The sequence below is a fragment of the Prionailurus bengalensis genome, chromosome A2 (genome assembly GCF_016509475.1).
Source record: "Prionailurus bengalensis isolate Pbe53 chromosome A2, Fcat_Pben_1.1_paternal_pri, whole genome shotgun sequence".
Classification (NCBI taxonomy): domain Eukaryota; kingdom Metazoa; phylum Chordata; class Mammalia; order Carnivora; family Felidae; genus Prionailurus; species Prionailurus bengalensis.
The window spans coordinates 108,104,869-108,129,302 of record NC_057348.1 but is presented as its reverse complement, the minus strand read 5'-3'; the positions used below and the strand labels follow the sequence as shown (position 1 = coordinate 108,129,302).

Sequence of the window (24,434 nt, the reverse complement as noted above, 5' to 3'; positions counted from 1 at the left end):
TTTTCCAAAATTCTCATTTTCTTTTGACAGCTCAGATTTTGTCACAATTACTGTCAGTTGCTTTTCCCAAAGTGCCAAGCTCATTTTATTCCTTTTTGAAGAAATGTCTGCCCAATACCCAAGTCCGAAGAATCATGGTTCATCTGTTGATTTTTATTTCAAGTTAAAGTAATATTCCATGGTGGCATATGAGGTCATTCTAAAAGGAATAATAGGATGCTAATCAGTCTTAAAGAATGAAAAGAGCATTCTAAGTAGCAGGCTGAGAAAAAACACAAATGCATTGAAGTGTATGTCATCCTGGAGACCTTGTAATTATATTTTAATCAGAGCATAAAACAGATAATAAGAGCAAATCTAGTAGGAACAGAAGCCAGAGGAGATTTTGTGAACTATTGTAGAATCTTGAAATGTTAAAAATTTGATCTGCAAATTAATTTAGTTATTGCATCACATATACTCTATTAAGATCTCAGTAGTGTATTTCACTAGATCTTTATTTAGGATTACAACTTATTTTCTTGAAAAAGTTTGCACAGAAACATAAAACAAAGCACTATAACATTATGTGTGATCTGTAAGCCTAAAAGTCTTTTCAGTAATTAGAAACATTTTTTTTTCATTTTTGACTAAGTTGTTAGATTCTCTAGAGATAAGTAAATCAGCACACATTTCGCCCAAAGTCTGAAAAGGCAGTTCTTGGAAATAGCTAGAATCAACTTCTTTTAGTTACTTAAATGGAGCCCTGAGTTTGAGACTTTTCTACCGATGCGTTGTTCTGGAAATCAATGCCTATGTTTTCACTTAGATTCTATGGAGCTTATTCAACATTAATGCCAGCCCTGACATTGTCTTAACAAGATGAGTTAAAGATAAAGAAAATATCAAAGTTTGCAAAAAATTATTTGCTGTTTAAAGTATTTCTAACTCAATTTAACCTTCACCAATAGCTAAATGTTTTCTTTTTGTGATTGTTGGATCAGATAGAAGTTTTATCCAAACTATTTATCCTAATCAGCAGTTGGAGGAGAAGAATGTTAAATAAACGATCTTATTTTGATTCTTTCTTTGGATGTTTACCAGGCTGTTGACAAAACCCAGAGAATGTTTAATGACTTGGTGGGGAAACTTGAAACAGAAGTGGGAACTGCTCTCATGGAGACTCATTTGCTATCTTTTTTTCAGCTCAACAAAAGGAAAATGATGACAGGCCACCTCTTGGTACCCAGTTTGAATTAGAAAATTCATCATGCTCCTTGTCCAGAGTTCAATTCTCTCACATTGAATTAAATAAACATTCTCAATGAAAGCCAGAAAGACACAGATAAAGTTCAGATGTCTTTAAAAAGAGATTTTACACAGGGGATCGAAGGGGATAGGCTCTCCAAAGTCTCACACATAGACTTATGCAAGGTTGCTTGTGTTGTGCCAAGAAATAAGGCGTGTGGCCTCAGCGCCTCATGATGACTGAAAGCTTGTGGTCACAAACTTAAGAGAGTTATCTCTTAGGAATGTGGTGATAAATAAGCCATTATAATATTAACCAAGGAAACAGTTTGTATGCACATCCATTAACGGAATTACTGGAGTTATTCAATTTTAAATCCTTATTAATCTTTTTATATCTTGGGTAATACCAATTCCCTAAAGTATGCTATTTAAAGCTAAGGGAAAAATGCATCCTCAAGGACCTATTGCCAGCAAAGAAGCTGTTTTCAACATCTGGGAATAAAAATCACCACCAAATATAGACCATTGGGTCAACTCGCTTTGGGAAATGGTGAAATTCAAAAACGTGAGTTACAACATTTGCATGAACTTGCTAGCTTCATGGTAACTAATTTAGAGTCTATTCCCAGATCTGTATGCTGACTGAGAAAGTACAGATGTGATTGGAGCATCATTATCCTAACTGCCAGCAGAATTCTGGTAAGGTATTGCTAGGCCAATCATTTGCCTCCCTGTCTTCTTGATTTAATTCATTAGTCTTCGATCGATAGCAAAATACAACCAAAGAAACTTATTTATTATTTCCTATCTAATAACCTCACCCATTTCTACAAAGAACTGGAAATTTGTATTAAATTACTGCTCTCTGTTTAGAACAATTAAAGCCAACATAAAATTTCTCAAGACCTAGAATGGGGTGTCATCATTTTGATGCAGGTGTTACTCCAAAATTCTTAGTCAATCATTTGATAATGACACTTTAGTCTTATTTTTTATGAGCTGTCATTTAATCATTTTCTAATCTATATTTTGTTCTATTACTGAATGTTTCCTTTTACTTTCCATCTAAACTTCTCTGAAGAATGGTCAAGTATCCTCATTTACCATTCACTCTTAACTTTCTGTAGATTTTTCTTCACCTAGCAGCTCAGCTGACATTGTTCCCATTTGCAGTAACATCTTCCTCATTGTCTGTCCCAGTGGTAATCTGTTGCACTGAGCATATTATAGTATTCACTCCTTCTTCAAATGACATTTCTTGGAATGACTCTTGGATATCTGTATTCCTCACTCCCTTTTTCTTACCTTTCTCCTTTGGATACCTGTTTTCTTCCACCAACCTTAAATTTTGAAGTTCCCAGGATTTTATTATCTTTTCACTAATTTCTCTACTATGTCCTTTCTCTGGTTGATAATTTTCATTCGCACACACACACACACACACACACACACATCAGCCAGAATTCCTCTGGTAAGGAACAGCAACAATCTTTTTATCCAGCTGCATCCTGCACATATCCATTTGGCTTTCACATAAATAACTCAAGCTCAACATGTGCAAAGTTGAACTTTCCCACTGACATTTCTACTCTCAGTGTTCACTAACTCTTATGGTTGTACCACCAGTTTTAGAAACAAGAGTTTCTAGTACTTGCACATTCTCTCCCCATCATCTTACTTCCAATCAATCTTATAGTCTTGACATTTTTATATCTGAAGTATTTATTCAATGTCTTCATTTCTCCCCCATCCCAACCACAACTTTCCTAGATTGACTTAAATCATATTTTTCTTAGATGGCTAAAACTGCCTCCAATATGATTTTCTGCCTCCAATATATTTTTTTTAATTCATCCCCTCTATTGTAGTCAGCATAATCTAAAACAACAACAACAACAAAAAAAACCTGATCCTAATATACCCTATTTAATAGCCATTAATGTATCTGTGGAGCTTATGATCAAACAAGGTACAAGCACCTACATATATAGCATATTTAAGTACTTAAAATTTGGAGCCTGGTTTAATTTCTGTGTAAGAGAAAAACTAAAAATGATATTAAAGTGGCTTCTATAAGGGAGAGTTGTATTTCTATCTCACATAAAAGAATTCTTAAGGTAGGAAAGATCCAGGCTGATACAGAAGTTTCACAATGTCCTCAAGGACCAAGGATCCTTTTTTTCTTGCCCTGCCATGTTTAGCACAAAATTGCCATTCTCAAGATCACTTTGTGATTCAAGATGATTGCTGGAACCATACTACCTGTTCTAGGCAGCAGAAAGAGAAGATAGAAAAGTGGAGAACAAAAAGCATCTCAAACAACTTCTAAGGATTTTTTTCTTCAAAGTGACACACAATAGTAATAGGGGAAAAAATGAGTATTTTATAAGATGGGCTCCAAATAGAGAGTTATTCTTATTTTCTTATTTATTATTTTATATTACTTATATTCTATTATCTTATTATGTTTTATATTCTAGTCTCATATTCTAATCCCTAAATTCTTATTTATATTCTAGTCATGGAGTTTTGAATAGCAATCTTTTCTTGATTATTGATTACATTGCTCCTTAGAGGATGATTTTAAAGATTAAATTACATTTTGTATAAAATAACAGAGCAGTGCATGGTACATAGAAGGTACTAAATTAACCTTTTTTTTTTTTTTTTTTTTTTTTTTTTTACTGTTAATGATACTTAAAGAGGAGAAAAGAACTGGAAGAACTTAGCATGAAAGTTATTCTAAAAATGGTTTACCCTGGGCTATTTCAAAGATCTAATAATTTTGTAGCTGTTTGACCCTCTGTTGTTCTTTCTTCTCCTATGGAAGCTAGACCCAAAGTCCTCCACAGGTCTTCCCGACTAGGAAAAGAAAAAAGGACAGAAGAGAGGCGTGAAAAGGAACAGTGGGCCATCAGGAGAGAAGTGAACAAGTAGTCAACTCTAAGGTTCATGAATAATGAACTACTGTGCTACCCCCTGAAGAAGTATAGGATAAAGTAAAGGTAATATAAAATCAAAGCAACCCAAATTCCCTGCTCACAGTTTACATTTTCAATAAGAGCTTTAAGGTCTATTTTGTATAGTCTTCTAGAATTGGTGCATATTCTTAGCACTTGATATTTTGTCTTAATAGGATATAACATTCATCCTTTCTGCTATAAAGGGATATACATTAATAATTAATTAAATATTAACTAATAGAATGTCTAGATATCCTTAGTGAGCTAATATTTTGTGGCCATTTTGAACAAATAGAGCCTCCATTATAAATTTATTGTGAAGAATAGCATTGTGTAAAAGTTATGGTAAAAAAAATGAACTATATATAAAATGACTAATACTTTGCTGAGTGTATTCTGAAATCCTAGTAAGTAGTTGTTATTATATAATGATGATGAATCTGTGTCCTATTAGTATTTATCAGTTTGCTTTCTAGGAAAATATGTTTCAAAGAATATTTTTATAATAGGATATTGAGTGGAACTTTTTTAGTTGCTCTGGATTTTGTCACTAGCATGGAAAATTAGGGACAAATTGCTTGTCCTGGCATACTCTAAAATGAACCAGATGTCTCAGAAAAAGCCTACTGCAGTATTTATGGGTAAAGGGATTCACTGTCTCCAGCTTTCAGATGACAGGGTAGAGATAGATAGATAGATAGATAGATAGATAACATAGAATGATAAAATAAAATGTAAAGTTTAATAGTGAATATAAACAGATAGGAGTTTTCTTTTGATAGTCTTTAAAATTTTCAGGACGTTTGAAATTAAATTTAAATCAAAAGTCACCAAAAAAACTTAAAAAAAGAAAAGCATTACAATTTTAGGGGATCATATCTCTTTACACTCTCCTTAGGGGGATAATCAAATTAGTTCCACTACCAAATTAGCTCTGCTACCCCCAAACATCTTTCATCGCTGCCTCCCCCACAAGTCTTTATAAACAGAAAGAGGAAAGAACCAATGAAATAATGATTCGTTGGGTCAGTGGGGAATTTTCAACAGTTCCTTCCTCTAGTTAGGGTGTAGGAGGTGAATAACATAGCCCCTGCCTCCACTTTTGTGAGGAGACTACTATCCCATTTACCAGTTAGATATCTGTTTTTGGAGGAGTTCAGCCAATATGAAGGCTGTGCTTTTTAGTTGGGGGAAAAGGAACTTGAGAATGAAAATAAATGAGAGAGACAGAGAGAGAGAGACAGAGAGAGAGAAGGAGAGGGAGAGGGAGAGAGAGAATGAGGGACAGAAGGGGGCAGAGAAAGGGGGAGAGAAGGAAAAGGAAAGCAGCTCACACACTTAGCATGACTTTTCTAAATTAAATGGACATCAAAGAAGACAGCCAGTCTTACGCAGTCTTGCCAGGACCACCATTCCTTCAAATTCTGATTCCCTCATGAGACTTACAGATAAATTCTTTCCAAATCCTGCTGAACTCTTGTACTTTCCATGACCTCAGAGATACACTTCAAATTATCTTCCAATACTCCTTTTTTTTTTACATATTGTATGATTTTATTAATATAAAGCTAAAAAATGGACTACTTATTTATGATTGCAGGTTTTTTTTTAATGATTTATTGTCAAATTGGTTTCCATGCAACACCCAGTGCTCATCCCAACAGGTGCCCTCCTCAGTGCCCATCACCCACTTTCCCTTCTCCCCCCAACCCCTATCAACCCTCAGTTTTTCTCAATATTTAAGAGTGTCTTATGGTTTGCCTCCTTCCCTCTCTGTAACTCTTTTTCCCCCCTTCTCCAGGGGGGACCCTGGTCTTCTGTTAAGTTTCTCAGAATCCACATAGGAGTGAAAACATACGGTATCTGTCTTTCTCTGCATGACTTATTTCACTTAGCATAACACTCTCCAGTTCCATCCACATCACTACAAATGGCCAGATTTCATTCTTTCTTATTGCCAAATAGTATTCCATTTGTATATATAAACCACATCTTCTTTATCCATTTGTCAGTTGATGGACATTTAGGGTCTTTCCATAATTTGGCTATTGTTGAAACTGCTGCTATAAACATTGGGGTATAAGTGCCCCTATGCATCAGCACTCCTGTATCCCTTGGGTAAAATCCTAGCAGTGCTACTGCTGGGTCATAGGGTAGATCTACTTTTAATTTTTTGAGGAACCTCCACACAATTTTCCAGAGCGGCTGCATCAGTTTGCATTCCCACCAACAGTGCAAGAGAGTTCCCGTTTCTCCACATCCTCTCCAGCATCTATAGTCTCCTGATTTGTTCATTTTAGTCACTCTGACTGGCATGAGGTGGAATCTCAGTGTGGTTTTGATCTGTATTTCCCTGATGAGGAGTGACGTTGAGCATCTCCTATCAGCCTCTGCTACTGGTAGTATGGACTATCACCAGCAGCCAGTCCTCCTAGGCATAGTGTGTGGTGATAGCTGGGAATAGCAGCTCTTCCTTAAACAAGCCTTTTACTTAAACACCTTCCTTAAACATCTTCCTGTGTTTCCTTAAACTTTTCCTTAAACTTTTTCCTTAAACACCTTCCTGTCTGGAGGAGGTGTCTCTGCCCATATTGTGTACATACTCTTTGTCTCCTGATAGAAATCATTTCCAGAGCAATCCAAAAGTCTCACTTAATTTCTGTTAAGTTTTCTTTTAAACATTATAAAGTGGGAACAAGCCAGTCTGACTGTAATCTAATATGACAAAGAAGTAACTTCCCATTACCCTTTGAGGAACTGAATTCATAATTTATGGAATTGAGACTTTAGGTCCTTAGGTTTTTATAATTATATCCTAATGTTTTTGCTTTAGAATGAGATAAGATATTCATTTCACTATTAATATTCTCTAAACATTTTTATTCTCATGCTCAAAAACATGTTTTGCCTTCCACTTGACTATAATATCCAGGGCCCTGAGCTTGCATTAAAGGCTCTTTGTAATCCAAGCCAATCGTTCTTGCCTAATATTTCACTATTCCTCACATGAATTATCTATCCTAACCCCTAGCCTGTGATTTCCTTCTTCATACTGTCTCTGGTATTTGTCTTCTCCTTTACATTCCCGCAGCTAACACTCTAGTCTATTTCATTATAAACTTACATCTGGATTATTACAGCAGCCTACTTAGGTAGTCTTGTCAACGCCATTTTCAAACTATGCTGCAGGCTGCTACTGGGTAACTCTTCCTAAAACATGACTTTTACCGTGTGCCCTGTTCAAAACTCACCAATGACTCCTAATTTTCAAGAATAGAATCATCATTTTAAGATTTTCCCATGCCTGACTCCGTAGCAACTTGTAACTTTATCTGCTTTCCAAGTAGACTCCCTATCTAGTTGTTTTTGTTTCCTCTTTCCTTTGCAATGTACCTGACACCTTCCCCCACTGCTTTGTACCCTTCCCCAACTTACCTAGGCCTTCATTTTTACCTATAAAATACTCCTCATTTTTCCAGCCCATTTTTTCACCTCTTTCTTTAAGTAGATTTCAATAGAATACATATTCAACCAGTAGCTTCCATCTATGACATTTGTTAAATTTTATTGTTTTTCTGGTCATTTGGAAGGCAGTACTTGTAAAAGGAACATGGACTTTGGAATAACAAGATTGCACATTTGGGTTCCATGTCCACCACCTTACTACTACCTGTGAAACTTGGCATATTGCCTCACCTTTCTGAGGTTCATTTACCTCATATGTAAAAATATATTAGTACATTTATATGCAGGTTAAGTGTGTGATTTTGTGTTTCCAATAAAGTGTAGTCTTATAGAAAGCAGAATTGTACATCTTATAGTCTATATCACACAATGTAGAACTGGTCATGGCAGATGCCCACAACCAGTCATCTAGGACTGTCATCTTCCAACTTGGATCTGTGACCCCAGCGGGTACACAAGGATTTTCCCAGAAATACATGGACATGAATAGCTTAAAAACCTGGGGCAAACTTCTAGATCTTTAACTTCTATCTATGTTCTTTCTTGAAGAGTCAGCTACCTAAGAAAGTGCCTATAGCCAAGGAATTAATAGCTATTTTTCTGCTTTATAAAGAAAGTTTGAGTCTTTCTTTCATTCATAACCCATGGTATTCACACATTTAGAGAGCTGGAAAAAGGTACAATTCAAAATATTCTAAATACAGGTATTATGACACTAATGAAAAGGAATGACACTACTGTTAGACAGACTTTTTTTTTTAAACACATCAGATAGCTTCAGATTCTTTGTAAGAAGTAAAATGGAGTAGACTGTAATCATCTATGGATCATCAAAAATAACTTTTAATGATAAATCACCATGTTATTTTTGGTATGTAACTCAGAGAGTTTACAAGGAATTGTATGACATGATGAAAATAAAACTCCCTCCATTCCATTTTTCTTATTTATGAGTACATGGTTCCTCAGGGCCTAGATCTATAAAAATGAAAAGTGGGTAGCTAATAGGTGTTGAAATGTATCTTATTCTAGCAATAAAATATATTCATCTTAGGATATAAGGACGCACTAGCTAAAAGAAAAGAAAAGAAAAGAAAAGAAAAGAAAAGAAAAAGTCCTTATCCATAAGAAATGCATTTCATAAAAACCTTCACTTTAAAATTTAATAATTACCTAACAATATGTGTAATATATGCTGGTAGGATTGATATTTAAATTAATAGCAATAATCACAATAATATGTAGAATAAAACACTTTTTGAAATTTTGGACATCATATCCCAGGAAATAAAGAAAAGCAACCTGTGATTTTAATGCCTATTATTGTGGCAGAGAGGCATAATACAGAAGCTAATAAAATAATTTAAGGCTAAAAATATAGAACATTATGACAAAGTAGTCCTTGGTGGAAATTAAGTTTAAAAAAGGAACTAGTACGTACATTTTAAAAACAGATTATAGAGGACATTAAATTGCTGTGACATTTATTAAGGTATTAAACGTTTAAAATAGTGCAAGATTGTCTTACTGTCAATTTTTGTAATATACTAGATATCTTATCTTCATGTTTTACAGAAAGTATTTCAACATCTGATAACATATTTAAATGTTAACTTAAAAGTGTGCAAATATATATGTGGGTGTATACATATATGTATATATACATACACAATACATATATATATATACTTTCACAAAATTACTTTAGAAGGTATTAAAGCGAAGATGGTTAAGCAGCACCATTTAATCAAACATTTTTTTCACATATTAATCCTTGCAATTAAATGAGAATCTAGTAATACTAAAAGAATACACAAAATAAGACAACAACCTGTTTTGTTTTTTTTTTTGGTGAGCCATACAATTAATCTTTCAATATAGAAATTATCGCTAAAAACTAAAGAAAACAATTATGCTTCCCAAGGAAATCAAGATGAGACTTATTTTCCTACCATAAATAATCAGGACAATGCCAAAATATTTGAAACTTTTTTTTCAGATATTGGACAACCATCATCATTCCAGGACTATTATCCTGATATTCAGAGAAGGTAAACAAAAGTGGTGAGCTAGGTTATGTTTGTGGCTTTCTCTTTAGAGGCTTTCTAACCCATGGTGCAGGGAGGGAAATCCCAACTATAGAATGGCATTCTATATAAAGAGGCAGAGATCACGGGGCACCTGGGTGGCTCAGTTGGTTGAGCATCTGGATAGGCTCAGGTCATGATCTTTCAGTTCAGCTCGTGAGTTTGAACACCACGTGGGGCTCTGTGCTGACAGCTCAGAGTCTGCAGCCTGCTTTGGATTCTGTGTCTTCCTCCCTGTCTGGCCCTCTCCTGCTTGCTCTCTCTCTCTCTCTTTCTCTTTCTGTCTCTCTCAAAAATAAACATTAAAAACATTAAAAAAATAAAGAGGCAAAGATCAAATTTCAGGGAGGTAAAGGCAGCTGGAGGCTGAGGAGCAGAGTATAAGAAAAGAAGAAGGTATACAGGGAAAGAGTTCCAAAAGTCTATATAGAATACCCTGGGATCTGTTGCTGAATTCTAAGTTCCACATGCATAGAAAAATATCCACTTGTCCAAGAAAAGAAATATCAGAGATATATAACTAAAAATATGTAGAGTTTGCACAGTTCTGGAATACTTTTGTGTTTTAGCCAGCCAGAATAGAGAGATTACGTTGAACACTCAGGACAATCAGGAGAGATGGCCAGAGATAATAGGAAAAAAAAAAATTTTTTTCTAGAGTAAAACTACCATGGACTTGCTAATAAAACTTAAAAGGCAAGCCTCAAGATAAATAACTTAACTATATGGCAGACCAAAGTCCAACAGCCTTTGAAAGAATTTTTAAAGAACTATGCTACTCAACAATATAAAATTAACAAATGTCCAACACCCAATAAAAACGAGTAGACATATGAAGAAACAGGAAAATGTTACCTATAACCAGTAATATAATAATAATTATTATTGATTTTACCATTAATAACCATCAATTTAATTCAGCACGTTCACAAATTAAGAGAATACCACATGACCACCTTCATAGACCATACAATTGAACACCAATTTATAGCAAAACTTATAGAATTTCCCTCATTACTTCTATATTTATTATTGAGAAATTTTCTGAATAGAAGAGGTACTCTTTTGCCCCCATATATTTACTTTTTTAATTTTTATTTATGTTAGTATAAATATATAAATATTCTATTTTGTGGATTAAAATTCAATACTATAATTATTTAATTTTTTTCTTAAATTTTTTCTTCTTGGTCATTGAACACAACGTCAGGTTTGCTCCTGTGTATTTTTTATCTTTTTAAAAAGCCAAAATAATTTTGAAAAAGAGCAAAGGTGAGGACTTATTTTATATGACTTCAAATATAAATATATGTATAAATCAAGGGAGAAAAAAATAGAGTGCCCCAAATGAACACACACGCATATATGGTTAATCATCGTTAACAAATATGCCAAGATGGGTGGGAAAATATTTTCTTTCCAACAAATGGTGCTGGTACAACTAGATATCCATTTGAAAAAATATATGCCTCAACCCTTACTTGACACTATTCATGCAAAATTAATTTCAGATGGATCCTAGACATATTGTAGAACTTAAAACTACAAAAGTTTTAGAAAAATGAGATAGGAAAAAATCTCTGTACATCGGGTAGAAAAAGGTCAAAAAGTATGAATCATAAAAGGAAAAAAATCAATAACTGGACTTCACTGAAATTAAAAATTTATGCCCTACAAAAGACATGTTTAAGAAAGACAAAGACCTGGAGAAAATATTCCCAATGCACATTTCTGATAGAAGACTGGTTTCTAGAATTTATAATAATTCCTACAACTTAGGGGTGCATAAGTGGCTCAGTTGGTTAAGCATCTGGCTTGGGCTCAGGTCATATCTCACAGTTCGTGGGTTTGAACCCCGCATTGGGCTCTGTGCTGACAGCTCAGAGCCTAGAACCTGCTTCAGATTCTGTGTCTCCCTCTCTCTGCCCCTCCCCCGGCTTGTGCTCTGTTTATTTCTCTCTCTCAAAAATAAATAAGCATTAAAAAATGGTTTTAATAATTCCTACAAGAAAACAACTTCATTTAAATGAATAAAATAAGATAAATAACTTCACTTAAATGAATAAAATATTTGATAAGCTTTTCATAAGAGAAGCTATATGGAAGACCAAGAAGCCCATGACAACTTGCTCAAAATCAGGAGTCCTATAAAGCCACCGTAAGATATTACTACACATCAACTAGAAAGGCTACAATTAAAATGACTGTCAGGAATTCTGCTTCTGTCCAGGAAGGATTAACTGTTACAACAATTGCCTTCTGAATGTAAACATCTAACTGGACAAAATATTTGCAACAACTCTTTCCAGACATTGAACAACAAAGGCAGAGTCCTGGGATCACAGAGAGAAGGGAAACAAACAAGGTCAGCCCTATAAATGCTCCAGTGTGCTTCCTGGAAGCAGTTTCCAGGCCGCAGGGTAGGAGGATGAGCCCAAAGGAAGCCTGGTAGCCTCATGGATTTGTGGATTTAAAAAGATAGAAATTAGAGTTTGAGGAGGCCAAGGTCTCTGGACAAGAAAGAAAAGGGAAGTGTGAAAAGGGAGAGCCTTTTCTTTAGAAAGATTGTACAAGCCGCTCTAAAACTTATATGACGATTCAAAGGACATAGAGTACGCTAGTCAATTTTGAACTAGGTGTAAAGCTCAAGTTAACATATTACCAGAATTCAAGAATTTAATAAAGCTATAATAATCAAGACATTGTAATATTGGTGTTAAGGATATCCAAATAGGCCAGTGAAACAGAATAGGGAGTCTAGACATGCATGTATGACCAATTAATGTTTGTCAGACTGTGAAAATAAGACAATGGGTGAAGGACGGACTTTTCAACAATGGATGATGGAACGATTGAATATCCATGCAGAAAAAAACAGACAAACCTGAACCCTCAAGTCAACCTTCAGAACGATTAGAGACCTAAATTTAAGACCTAAAACTATACATCTGCTAAAAGAAAACATAGTAGAAAATCATAACCTTGGGTTAAACAAAGATGTCTTAGGGTATATAAAGCTAATACATAAAAAAGATCACCCCATGAACATCAAATTAAAAACTTTTATTTTTAGAAGAAAACTATTTTTAAAAAAGGAAGAAGCAAGCCACAAGCTGGGAAAAATATTTACAAAACAATGATCTGATAATTTTTTTAGTTATTATTAATTTGCTCTTAAAAGAGAGAGAGAGAACTTGCGCAGGGGAGGGGCAGAGAGAGAGGGAGACGGAGAATCCCCACCAGGCTCTGTACTGTCAGCCCAGAGCCTGATGTGGGGCTCAAAGTCACTAACCATGAGATCATGACGAGCCAAAATCAAGAGTCTGATGCTTAGCCAACTGAGCCACCCAGGCTCCCCTGACAAATGTCTTGAAGTTAGAATAAATAACATAATAATTCAATGAGACAAAACATTAATAATGGGATGAGGATTTAAACAGTTTACTGAAGAAGACATAAAAACAAGCCCAAGAAATGGTACTGAACATCACATCATTAGGGAAATGAAAATTAAAATCACAATGAAATACTATCAGCCATCCACTCTATTAATGTCATATCTACAAAATCTTTGGTTAACCCTTTTCTTCTATGTATTCTTCTCATAGTTCTATATTTTTGGGTCCACATTCAGGTCTATGATCCATTTAGTGTTAATTCATATATATGAGGCAAGGTATGGAACAACATCTCCATTTTGCATAATGATAGCCCATTGTTCCAGCACCATTTGTGTTTGCTTTTTACATTGAATTCTCATTGCACGTTTGCCAAAATCAATTGTTCTTATATGTGTGGTTCTATTTCTGGAGTCTTTATTGTATTTAATTAATCGATTTGTTTATTTGATGCCAGTGCCATACTGTCTTGATCAGTATAACTTTAATAAGTCTTGAAATCAAGTGTTAATCTTCCAACTATTTCATTGTTTTTAAAAGTTGTGTTGACTATTCTGTGTCATTTCTGTATAAAGTTTGTAATCAGTTTGACACTTTCTACAAAAAAAGCCTCCTGAGATTTTGGTTGTAATTTTTTGAATATATAAATTAATGTGAAAAGAATTTACATATTTAAAATATGAGTTCTCCAACCCCTGTTCAATGTATATCGCTTCTTTTATTTAGGTGTATTCTTTGATTTATTCCAGTAATGTTTTATAGTTTTTGTATAGGTATAGTACAACTGATTTATCCTTTATTTTTTATTTCCTCTTGGTGTGTATGAGGCATCATCAATCTAAACATCCTTACTAAATTTTGTTGGGGTTAATCCTGTTTTGGTGGGGGGCAACAACTATAAGGAATGTGATCACTTTTTCAGATAAAACATTAAAAAGAATATCACTCTTCTTGCTCAAGTAAAAAAGAAAAAAACTTGAGAAAAGGTTTTAATTGACTTGGCTGGTTTACCTACGTGAATCTGACTTTGTCTGTCACGAGTGCTTTGTCAGTAAAACAGAAGATAACTTCATAATACTGGCTCAAACAAGTGGAAAATTATTTTTCCTCCATTATCAAAACTAAGAGAAACAGCCTATAGCCAGGAAAGTGGCTCAAAACCCAAGCTCTTTCCATTTTTCTGGTCCAGTATCTTTGATGTTGGCTTAGGTGTTCATGCTTATTGCATTGTGGTTACAGAAGGGGCGCTGCATCTCAGGTACTACATCTGAATTTAGGCTGGTAAGAGAACAAACTGGCAAAAGGACAAGCCAACTGTTCCTGCTTATTCTTATGGGGGAAGCAAAATCTATCCCCAAGTACTATTCAGCAAATTTGTACCTCATTGGCCAGAAAGCACCACATGGCCACTCTTAGCCACATGGGATTCTGGGAAATTGATTATTTTATCTTTCCAACCTCTTTGATAAAATTGGGAAGAGGAGAAATGGATTATATCCAAGTATTTGGGAAATCAAGCTCTAAGGTCTGCCACACTGACAAATACTATGTGTGGCAGATAAAAATGTGTTTTTAATCCAGCCTCGGTTATGAGCCTGTCTCTGAAGGTAGGAGAGGACACACTCGATTTTTACAAGAGAAATTCAGGGCATGACTAGGTTGACACAGATGATGTTTATCAATCACACACAGAGTGAAGGCAAATCTCTGCAATTTCTCTCTTGGGATAATGCAATTGGATTGAATTCTCAGCAGCATTCTCCTTTATTTAAATTGGATTAGCGGGGCGCCTGGGTGACGCAGTCGGTTAGGCGTCCGACTTCAGCCAGGTCACGATCTCGCACTCTGTGAGTTCGAGCCCCGCGTCAGGCTCTGGGCTGATGGCTCGGAGCCTGAAGCCTGTTTCCGATTCTGTGTCTCCCTCTCTCTCTGCCCCTCCCCCGTTCATGCTCTGTCTCTCTCTGTCCCAAAAATAAATAAACGTTGAAAAAAAAGATTTTTTAATTGGATTAGCAACAGAGTTTATATTAACACATATTATCCACTCCTAAGACCTACAAAGATTTCTCTAGAGAGGAAATATTGTACATGAAACAAAAAATAAGAGCATGGGTCTGAAGTCAGAGTCCTGTGTTCAAATCCTAGAATATTATCTAGATTTGTCATAGTCCATAAATAACCCAACTCTTGGAAGCTCAATTTCCACATCTATAAAATGGAGATAACTACACTGAATGGCCATAGTACTGGGGGAAGATTAAAGGAGATAACTTACATCCAGCGTCTAGTTTCTATCTGGCACTTAAAAATGTCCGTTTCTTTGCTATGACTTCTTTCTTCTACTTTTCCCTTTTATTTCTTCTGACTAGATTTAAAGCAACTCTGAAGCTCCTATTTATTCTATTCCCCAAAGGACTCCTTAAATGCCACAAGACATCCAAATTTTCAGAAGTTTGCATAACATTTTTGAAAGAGCCATGGAAACATATATGTCTGGCCAAATGACCCTAACCTTCCCAGGTCTAACCAAACGATAGTGTTGTGAAGCCTTGTCATCCTGGCTGTGTTCAGGATACAAACTTCCCTCATGATGCTGAGACTGATTTGCACACAGTAGAGGTCAACTCTGTCATATTTCTTTAGGAAAGCCTCCCCTGTTTTTCTAGTCAATTCATACATTTTTAGTATGACCCCACATTAACATGTATGTCTCTGTTCCAGTGCTCACAGAAATTCTAATCTTGTGTCTGCCTCTGTGTGGCCGTTTTTAAATTTAGATTTGTATTTCTGAAGAAAGGGATAGTATTTTCTTCTGTTCACAACTCTATTCTAAGTGCCTATGCTTGAGATAAGAGATGGAGAACATTCCAGAATCAAGTACCTTTTCTGAGTTGTCCCTAAAACACATCTTCACCCCTCCCCTTCCCACAATTTATCAACACTTACTTAGATTGTAAAATTTAGGATGCTGCTTTGTGCCAAAGATAGCAGAAGTTATGTTTCTCTGTCAAGAGCAACTTAAGGTTGCTCTTCTTTTTAATGATTTGTTTCTTAATTTATTCACTCACTTACTGAAGTAGTTTTATTTTGGAAGAAAATATTCCATGCAGCTCTCATTTTTTAGTTTCATAAATGAAAGGATCCATTTACAAAAAGTGGGGACTGAGATAAAAGGCTCTAAAAATGCATTTCCCCTCAAGCAGATGGACTAGTACAATGTGCCGTGGAATGGACATTTCCTGTCCTACATCCACAGAAGCATGGGAATGCAAGTTCATGATTGCGTGTTGGGGCCTCAGATTCAGAGTTCAGCCCTTGTAAGAGCTGTGCTAAGAGGTTTCTGCACTGTCTACCACCTCCAATTTGGAAACCCATTTGACTTTTTCCATTAGTGTTTTTCTTCTTTTTGAAGTGTTGTAATTCAGCCTCAGTGTGTGGTCTGGCTTCATTCTCACAAGAGCAGAGACTGGAAGACTTGAGCCAAACTGTGGTGGGCCAATGATACAAATTGCCTCTATTTTCCGTTTTAACAACAATTGTTTTTACTTTAACAACTCTGAGGCTGGAACTTTCTTGGGCGGCAGGGAGGAGGAGAGTGGAATTTTGAATATCCATGAATAAAAAAATAAATAAAAATAAAGGATAAATCTATGTGAAGTGGCCCACAAGAAGAAAAATGATTATATATCACTAATAGTATTTATATTTTATATAAGTATATACAATACATATATTTTGAATTAAAAAAATGCTTCTATGTGATTTGTCAGGAGTCACCAAATTGGTACATGCTATGACTTTGCCACCACAAACCAACTTACTCTGTTTCATAGTGTATTATACTTCCTTTAGGATTCTAATTTGGGCTTGAATCCATGTGTTTCCATAAGTCAGCCACTCTTGAACCTGAACCAGCTCCTAACCTCACTTTTTGAATAAGTTAATGGGGGATATGTCCACATTTAATATCCAGTGCTGTATTCATTGCCTTTCTGGTTACCCATAATTGGATGATTACAGAAGGGAAATCTATTGTAGAGTGCGGAGTGCGATGCACCTCTCACTATGTTGAAATTTATGTTCATAATGTAAATTATGTAATAAATTATATGGTAAATGCAGGAACAAACATGTGGCTCTGAACTGAAATTCAACATGACACTCTCAAATAAATGTTGAAATGTTAGACAAACCATTTGTTTTTACTACCTCAACTTTTAAAGTCTGCTAAATGGGATAATGATTCCTGTCTCCACCTATATTGAAGAATTAAAGAGTTATTGTCTATAATGTGATTCTAAAGTCATCTGGCTCCCAGATGCACTGCTTTTTATAATAAAATCAGACATAGATAATCAACTTTATTCATTACTTACTATATAGCCCAATATTCAACTCAGGCTGAATTGAGAAGTTTTAAAATACTATCACTTCTCCGATCATTTTGTAAGAACGATTTGCCCACAACTCACATTCACCCCATTTTTATTAATTATAACCACAAATTCTGTGGTTGTATCTTCTTCTCATATAGTTGATATATTTCTTTGTCCCTCAGGATCTGAACCTATGTTTTCAATTCAGTCTGAATCTATTACTTTGGATTAGACTCTTTTTCAATCAATGTTGTCAGTGTTTACTCCACTTGTTCATTTCTGTATATATTTACTCAGTTCATATTTATTGACCACATTATATTTGCAAGGTATAGAGATAATACAAAAAATAAGAAACTCAAAGTTCCTGCCTTCAAGTAGTTTACATTTGGGGTTGGACTAGGTTAAGTTACAGAGAAAAACAAAAGAAAATATTGCATAGGGCATGTTAGGATGAATAATGATTTCTCGAAGAAGGTAACATTTGAAGAAAGATTTAAAATATGTAAAAAGTTAGGCATTCTGTTATGGGCAGAGGGAAGAGGAAGGATCTAGGCTGAGAAGGTGCAGAGGAGGTGGGGAATGCCAGAAAATTAGGCAAGGGCAAGGTTCCGCAGGGGTCGTGGTCCATAATAAGTTCTTCCAATTTTATGTAGAGAGTGTGATACCATGAAAGCATTTGAGTACAGGAGACATTCATGGTATTAGTTTCTAATACTATAATGGCCTGTTTCTTTGAAAGAACCAGGAAAAAAATCAGTAAGTATATACTGAAGGTTTTCTTTGTGTAGGACATTAGGCTCAAATTGTGAGTAAATAAATAACACAATTAGAAGCCTGGCCTTCAGAATCTGACAGTGTATTAGAGCAGATGGATCACAAACAGATAAGAAGATAGGGATAGTAGAATTGGATGAAGGTGATTAAAAGGCACAAACTTCCAGAGTGCCTGGGTGGATCAGTCCGTTAAGTGTCCAAATTCAGCTCAGGTCATGAACTCAGGGTTCACGATTTTGAGCATTGCTCTAGGCTCTGTGCTGACAGCTCACAGCCTGGAGCCTGCTTCAGACTCTCTCTCTGTCTCTCTGTCTCCGTCTCTGTCTCTGTCTCTGTCTCTCTCTCTGCCCATCCCCCACTTGTGCTCTGTCTCTCTCTCTCAAAAATAAATAAAAATATTTTTTAAAGGCACAAATTTACAGTTATAAGTACTAGGGATGTAATGTATATATAATGCCATATATATGTGTGTGTGTGTGTGTGTGTGTGTGTGTAGTTTTGTTTCTTGGAACTTTTTTGCACTTGTATGAAGTGGTAGGTATAAACTAAACTTATTGTGATAGTAATTTCACATTATATGTAAGTCAAATCATTATGCTGTACACTCTAAACTTATACAGTGCTGTATGTCAAGTATATCTTAATAACACTAGCAAACGTACTTGTACATCAGGAGACTGCACATGCCAAATTAGTGGGATGGCCTTCTTCTCCTTGAAGAGCTGATTCTTCCTTGGGAAAACAGAGCAGTCACAGGTAAGGCAAATGGATGACAACAGAAGATTACTCCACACTATGTGCAAAATATTTGAAAATAGGCATATCAAGGAGGGCTAGAATAGTAAGATGATGTTGGTTGGAGAAAGAAGGCTTGAATGGGGACTTGAACAACTAGCAGACATCAAAGAGAGAGGAAGAAGAAGAAGATACAACAGAATATAATATATAGGACTCATGGGGCATTAAGGATTTTGGACAAGTAAGATAGGAGAGAGGAATGGACAGGCCAAAATTTTGCCTTCCAAGCCAAGCAGAAATTTTTAAATTTATTGATGAAGATACTGTCAGAATTTGTTCAGGGGAGTAATGAAAACTATATGTGAGGAAGACTAGAGTGAAAGGGATATAAAGGGAGGTCCAATAAAATGAAAGAAAGTTTGAAGTAATGTAACCCAATCTTTATATTTTACATATGTAAAAACAGGAGCCCAAGAATTGAACTTATTTTTTCAGGTTTTTATGGCCTGTGAGGATCAAGGAAGGGGAGAGAGAGAGATGTGAGTAGGTGGCTGAAACCCAAGACAGGACACCCTTATACAGCTTAGTTTGGAGTGATGGCAGTACAATCACCAAAAGGTTTTAATGGAGGTATAATAAAATATATAAAGGACATTTATAATTTGCATAAGGATATTTTTACTTTTTATTGAAATATAATGTGCATAAAGTATACACATTTGAAATGCAGAGTTTGATACATTTTTGCACAGGGAACATAGTTTTAGGTAACTAAAAAACAGATGAAAAAATAGAACATATAGAAGATATAGAACATCCAAAAGCCTCTCTACTAACAGTTGACCAGTTAAAATGCCCTCAGATATTAACCAATATCCTCTTTTATCAACTAGATTCATTTTGCCAGTTTTAAACCTTAAACAAATGAAGTTATAAAATATAGGTATTCTTTTTTTTATTGCTTTTGTTTATTTAATTTTAAATTCCGGTGTGGTTAACATACAATGTTACATTTGTTTCAGGTGTACAACATAGTGATTCAACACTTCCACACAACAGCCGTTGCTCATCACAAGTGCACTTCCTCACCCCCATCACCAAATACAGGTATTCTTTCATGTCTCTGAATCATCCAACAGGGAGGTTCACCTAGTTGTTAAATACAGCAGTAGAGTTCTTCTTTATTATTTCTGTATATCATCACATCGTACAGATGTACAAATATTATTGATGGAGTTTTGTTTCCTGTTTTCTGTTGTGACTAATACTGCTCTGAATATTCTCACACCTGCTTTTAGTGTACAATGATATGTGTTTCCCTTGATTACATAGCTAGAAGTGGAATTGCTGGGTTATAAGGTATGCATGCACAAAGCTTTATAGATACTGTCAGTTTACCAAAATAGTTATAAAAATGTATATTCCCACTAAGTGGTTTATAAGGGTTCTGCATCCCTCAAGGTCATTTAAAAAAAAAGTTGAGAGTTTAACTGAAATTGTATTGAAGCTATAGATAAATTTAGAGAGAATTGGCATTTTAAGAATACGGAATACTCCAATCTCTGGACATAGTGTTTTTTTTCTTCCATTTATTAAGGTTTTCTTTGATTTCTTCTGTAACAATTTATAGATTACTGTGTTGAGGTATTACAGTTTTCATTATATTTATTCCTAGGTATTTGGTGACTTTCAAGCTATATTATTATTGATTTTTCTTTCAACTTTTATTTTCTGAATGTCTATAGCTAGTATATAAATGTAATTCATCATATAGAACGTAAATTCAACAATATTGCAAAAATTTAATTATAATTGTTTATCGGTATACTTCTTAGATTTGTGTGTTTTCCATCCTTATATTATGCTTCATTCTGAATTATTTTCTACTAATCTATAATCTAATCACTGATACTGTCTTCTGCAATTCTTAAGTTGCCATTAAATCCATCTTTTAATACTCAATTTCAATTATCTGAGCTTTATATTTGATCTCCCGTTTAAATACTGTTGCTGTTTGGTGAGGTTTTTCAAATTGTAATCTATTTTACTAAATATATTAATCTCCATTATTTAGGAATCTATATGTCTTTTCTTTGTTCTGGTTACTTGATTGCTGTTTTGGACATATTTTGTAAGTTTTGGAAAATACGTAGAAAAAAAGTATAAAGGCTTTAGACATCTTCCTTCAGAGAAGATTTAGTGTGTTTGTTTTTCCAATCCAATTTGAGTATAGGCAGATCACTTCCATCTAGGCAAAACTGGTCTATTTTTAGTTGGTTCTTACTCCTTGTATGCAACCCTTGCAGGAATCTCAATGTAAAAAAGTCTTAAGTGTTTAAATGGGATCGTTCTTATTTGGGAGAGCTGAACGCTGCTTTTTGTCTCTCCAGCATCAGGAGATTTTCACAATCTCAGCTAAACTAGTTAGCTTCTGAGCAGGATCTCAGAGTTTCTCTGTAACAGCATCAGTGAGTCCTTGGGGTAGAAATTATATGTAGACTGTCAGAGTCACTTTCCTAAAGTCCCTTGTTATGGGTTTCTTCAAATTACACCTCTTCTAATAATGCTAAGTCCAACTGTTTTGTCTTCCAAGAGTTTCTAGGCTGCTGTTTTGTGATCATTTTCTATGTTCAGGGCTAGGAATTGGCAGTCAAGGTGAAAATGTAGAGACAAATGGAGGGTTCATTTTAATGCATTAGCTTTCTTTTCAGGAATTTGGTTCCTCGATTTCTGGTTGCCTTAGTTATTGGAAAATAATTTTAAACAGTTCTTTTTTTAGTTTGTTTCATTTCACTCAGCTTTAATAGTTGATCTCTGAGAGACGTTTTGTCTAATACACTTACTGAATCACAGCAAGAATCTCTGAGTTATAAATACAGTTTCAAATATGTAAAATGATATTTAAGAAAAAAATTAAAACATGAGAATCCTTTTTTCCATTATTGTACTATTTTAGGTTTGGGACTTTTGGGGTTCTGTTTGTTTTGCATGTTTATTATAACTTTGCAATCCCAGTACATGACATTTAAGAAACTTTATAACCGGACTCTTGAACAACTTCTCCAATACCATCTTCTGTCTTATCTCCTAAACCAGGCTGAACTTCTCAAGGCTTCAAAAATATTTCATGCATTTTCTCATATCTACATTTTTGCATGCAATTTTTATATTCCCAGAACTAAGCTTCTCAACTGATAAATCTGGAATATTTGCATGCAGCCAGTGGATTAAAGGTGTGGTAAAATATAGATCCTTTCAACTCACAGGGTGGCTGGTCAGAGTCAGGACTGGCCAGAGCACTCAGGGAAGTTGCCTCCAACTGAGAATTACTTCCTCGTTTCCCACAGTGTGCTGTAAAAATAGTATATGTGCTATGAAATGAACAAATTTGGAAGCAGTGGCCAAGAATATTTCCCTCCACTCTCTTCCACATTCCTATACACAATTAATTTTCATTCCATGAAAGGTTTTGCTCACTTTTTAAGACCTTGCACAATTGTAATCTCCTTTCCACTCACTTTATTCATTTCTATAACAACATAATGTTGTAATTTTGTGGCTTTTGATATTGTACCAAATATATGGGTTTTGAAGTTAGAAAAACTAAATTTGAATCCTACATGAGGTCTTGCGGTCATTGGTAAGTTTTCTTGGAGTGTCAGTTGTCACATCTGTAAAATGAGGGAAATACTACCTACCTCGTTATTTTAAAAATACTTTTTGAATGCATATTTTATGCTAACCACTGAGTTAGTCATTAGATTAAGAGAATTTTTGTGAATGTGTATAGCAATAGCATAGGAAACATCTTTTAATCCCTTAATTTGAAATTTTACTTTACATATTTTTAAGATCAGTAAATTAGATGGACAGCAGTTGGCAAAGGACTAGCACCAATTCATTGAGTTTCCAAATTTTAGAGCCTGAGTAAATATGCAAATTGTACCTTGTATCAGTTGGTCCCTTAAATTCTTATAGTTCTATAGATGAATTCTAAACAGTCTTCTTTGGAAGTCTGCTTGAAAGACTTCTCTTACTTGTGAGATTCATTAATCTGAGTAGAGAATCATACAAATTATATGGATATTGGGTTTGCTTCCTAACTCATGGCATCTTCCTTACAGCGGTTCATTTTTTGAATGCAATTGGTTATCAAGAATGCAGACCCTAAGCCGGTCAAACCTGGGTTTAATTCCTGTCTCTCCCATTTACTAGGTGTTCATCTCATGTAAATAGTGCATTCATTGATTACATAGCCAGTCTAGGCTCCAGCTTCCTCATCTGTAGAGGCTGAAGTAATAATTGCATATGACTTGTAGGAATTTTGCGAGGATAGGAGGGGATTCTACATGTAAAACTATTATGGCATAGTGGTGCCTGGGTGGCTCAGTCAGTTAAGCAGCCAACTCTTGATTTCGGCTCAGGTCATGATTTCAGGGTTCATGGGATCAAGCCCTGCACCAGGCTCTGCACTGTCAGTGCAGCTTGGGACTCTCTCTCTCTCTCTCTCTCTCTCTCTCTCTCTCTCTCTGCCTCTCTTTTTCTCAAAACAAACAAACAAACAAACAAACATTTAAAACAAACAAAAAAAAAACAAACAAAAAACTATTCTGGCATGGCACACAATAAGTGCTTAATAGCCACTGGCTATTGTTATTTTCCCAGCCTTAGGCTCTCTTCCAAGAGTCTCAGTGCATTGGCCAAAGAGCAATTTAATCTATTTCCTTCTTCCACCACCATTTTCCAGAGCCCTCAATCCCAGGTGAGAGTGTTGGAAAAAGTTTTAATTCTGAAATGTATTTGGGCAGGCCAGTTATTCCACATAAATCAAGCACCCCCTTGAGGTTCCCCATTTTTTAAAAGCATGGGAATGTGGGCTGTCTTGGCTTCACTGCTTTTGTCCGGTGTGTAGGATGTCCTGGCAGTCCATCCACTTAAGCCTGAAATTTGGCCTTGGGGCTGGGTTCTGTTCACTTCCTCCTAAGCGGGCTTTCAGGCCAGGAAAATGTTGTAATAGAGTTTCTTCTCTCCAAAAAATCCCTAGAGATTCCTCCTCTTGGACTTGAGGGTAGACATTCAAATACTGCCTTCCTTGGATGTTTTTTAGTTTAGCCAAGGATTAAGTTTTTCAAATTGTCTGCCTTAATAAATATGTCCAACCATTCTACTCACTCTATATTTGAACCCAAGGTCAAGGGCTGTTTATATTTAAACCCTTTCCAGAAACTCATATTCTTTTCCTTTGTGACCTTTTAACCCACCTGCTGTGTGTGTATGTGTGTGTATATACGTGTTTATGCATGTGTGTGTGTGTGTGTGTGTGTGTTAGGCTCTTGATTGCTGACTTTTCCTTTTATACATTTAATCTTCTCTTATTTTCTATTTTAATATATGTACTAG

The 24,434-nt window shown here is 35.3% G+C and overlaps 1 long non-coding RNA gene across 1 annotated transcript; it reads left to right on the top strand.

Moving 5' to 3' along the window:
- Nucleotides 1–969: 969 nt before the first annotated feature.
- On the top strand, nt 970–20,154 carry LOC122487949. Its single transcript, XR_006298513.1, has 4 exons — nt 970–1,929; nt 4,061–4,235; nt 9,658–9,709; nt 20,057–20,154. It is a non-coding gene; the product is annotated as an uncharacterized LOC122487949 (long non-coding RNA).
- The last annotated feature ends 4,280 nt before the right edge of the window (nt 20,155–24,434 follow it).